The sequence below is a fragment of the Nanorana parkeri genome, unplaced genomic scaffold, assembly GCF_000935625.1.
Source record: "Nanorana parkeri isolate BGI_ZX_2015 unplaced genomic scaffold, ASM93562v1 scaffold280, whole genome shotgun sequence".
NCBI lineage: Eukaryota > Metazoa > Chordata > Amphibia > Anura > Dicroglossidae > Nanorana > Nanorana parkeri.
This window is the reverse complement of record NW_017306548.1, coordinates 1,155,425-1,158,255: the sequence shown is the minus strand read 5'-3', so window position 1 is coordinate 1,158,255 and position 2,831 is coordinate 1,155,425. Positions and strand designations below refer to the sequence as shown.

General features: G+C 48.0%; 1 protein-coding gene across 1 annotated transcript in view; it reads left to right on the top strand.

Moving 5' to 3' along the window:
- The first annotated feature begins 745 nt into the window (after nucleotides 1-745).
- Nucleotides 746-2,831, top strand: part of PDF (peptide deformylase (mitochondrial)) — a 5,767-nt gene continuing 3,681 nt past the window's right edge. The window contains exon 1 of the mRNA XM_018557342.1: nucleotides 746-778. The gene's annotated coding sequence lies outside the window, so the exon portion shown is untranslated. The remainder of the gene's footprint in view (nucleotides 779-2,831) is intronic.

Below are 2,831 nucleotides of genomic sequence, written 5' to 3'. Positions count from 1 at the left end.
GTGATAGGAGGAGTTCTGTAGTCTAGTAGACAGGGCTGGCAACACTGGGTTGGTTTCCAGTGCAGAAGAACCATTATGTTGTCAGCCTAAACAAGGAGTTAGGCGCTCCCTGGATTTCTGGCAGACCAACCGTCCTTGCAGCATTTTTAAAGGGATAAAAGAGGGGGAGATGTACTCCCATATTTTGTATTTTTGCCTAGACATATACTGTAATCCCTTCATGGATGGGTAGACCTATGCAAGTAGGATGGCAGAGCTTCGTGTCTCATCTATGGAGTTTGTAAATAAAGTTTGAAAAGTCTTGACTTGCCTTATGATGGCTGAGCGGTTGTCTGTAACATTGTGGACTCAAATGGATGTATCTAGGACTCTACTGGTGGTATTGCTGAGGCCTTCATCTCCTTCCATATCACTTTATATACCAAGAAAGCTCAGCACACTGAGACAGACTGAACCCACTTCCTCCCGGACGCGATGCTGCCAGTCACTGTTGCTCATACCCTCTCTCACGTTATAGTACCACCAGTGGCTGTGGGATGGTGTACATTCTTGAAGACGAGGAGTGCCGGGGCGCAGCAATTGGCCGATTTAGTAGAGTATCTAAAAACCCCTGTGAGTTTATCTTGTGCTGCCTATGTCCCATTGAAGGGATTTCTCTTCACTTCCTGTAAAAAAAAACTCAACTCAACAACTCCCAGCAAGCTGTGCGGCAGAATGACGTGTAATGAGAGCGCCAGAGGGGAGAGCTCTGGCTGTGCAGGCGAGGCTGCCTGGCAGGGTGAGTGTTGGCAGAGGCTGTGTGATCGCAGGGTGATGGAGGGAGATGACACATTGTAGGTCAGTCATGTTATGTGTCCTGCAGAGCAGAGGGAAGCCAGGGAGCTCTGCACGGCTCAGACATGTGCTCCCTGCTGTGTGTGTGTCTGTGCAGTCATCTCACATTGAGAGGTCATGTCATCTGATTACTGGCAGTGATCTGCCATGTGCAATGTCAGGTAGACCGGATTTCCAGTGACTGATCCTAGGAGGGGGGATTTTGTGCCTATTCCTTAGTTTTCAAGATTAATCTCAAGTTGTTTTGCGATTCAATTCATGCTGATCCTTCTGAGTCACTTATCCATGATAAGCAAAAATCAATTCTGACTTTCTTTCATATACCTTGCTGCATGCTTGTTGAGAGTTTTCAGAAGGTGGTCAGCAAAGGCAGCCCCAAATATTTCTCCAAGTACCATTTTCTTTAGAGCACACCTATAGTAAAACAACAACGTTCCCCCACCCAACCCATCCTGTAGTCCAGTAGGCTCCCTCCAGTGCATGCAAATATTACTACTGCACCCATCTGGCACTCCTATCCTTGCTGGTAGAGTAGCACCCTCCAGTGCCCACATATATTGCCCCTGCATACATCTTCCACTCCGATGCTTACTGGTACAGTAGGCATCCTCCACTACACATGTTTTGCAACTGAACCCATCTGCCAATCCAGTGCTTACCAGTAGAGTAGGCATCCTCCAGTGCCCACACATAATGCCCTTGAACACATCTGCCCCTCTGATCCTTACCAGTAGAGTAGGCACCCTCCAGTGCCTGTATTGCTGCTGCACCCACCTGTCACTCCAATCCTTACCAGTAGAGTAGGCACCCTCCAGTGCCCGCATATAATGCCCCTACACACATCTTCCACTCTGATGCTTACCGTACAGTAGGCACCCTCCAGTGCCAGCATATAATGCCCCTACACACATCTGCCACTCCGATGCTTACTGTACAGTAGGCATCCTCTAGTGCCCACATGTATTGCCCCTGCACACATCTGTCGTTGCGATGCTTACCAGTAGAGTAGGCATTCTCCAGTTCCCGCATATATTACTCCTGCACCAAGGATGGACAAATGCCAGGTAGCAAATGCTCCTTAAAAATAAGCTGGTGGGTAACTTTTAAGGTTTTCTCTAACTGTTGCCAATGGAACTGGCTCCTGGATTGGGCAGTCTGGCTTGTGAATTCCATATGAATTAGCTTACCCCTGGCCTTCAATCAACTGCTGATCTGATTCTTACAAGTAGAGGAGGCACCTTCCAGTGCCCGCATGTATTGCTCCTGGACTCATCTGGAGCTCTGATCCTTACCAATAGTAGCCACCCTCCAGTGCCAGCACATATTACCCCTGCACCCATCTGCTACTCAGATCCTTAGCTCCCCTGCAAAAAAAAATGACATTCTCTGAAAGTAATTTTTTGCCTTTTGCTATTTACCAGGCTTGCCCCATGTGACATCACTCAGACCTGACAAATGGCCGCTGCACAATGTGAGGGCAGGGGAGCGAACCCTTGCAGCAGGATTTTCACCTGGGCACCAATGGCAGGTATTGGAGGGTGCCTAATTATGTACTGCAGCAGCCTTTCTCAACCTTTTTACCTTGGAGGAAACCTTAAAATAAATTAGGGGTTTCAGGGAACCCCTTCTGAAAATGATTACACCTAGAGCTCATGGACCTCTTGCATTAGTGGTCAGTGGAGTGCTCCTTTATATCGGTGGTCAGTGGAAAGGTGCTTCCCTACTTTGGAAATATTAGGGAAAAAAAGTTTCCCTGTACAATGGTGGTCACTAGGATGGGTGCCCCCCTTAAATTAGTGGTCAGCGGGGAAGATGAACACTTACAATGATGGTCAGTGGAAGCAATGCCTTGTTATACTGCTGGTTCTTCAAGCAACCCCTAGCAGTCTGTGGCTGAACCCTGGCTGAGAAAGGCTATTCTACAGGCATGGGGGATTCATTCTAGTACAGGTTTGCCTTGAAGTGAGATTAAAGTATAATTTATTCCCCCTCCCCCC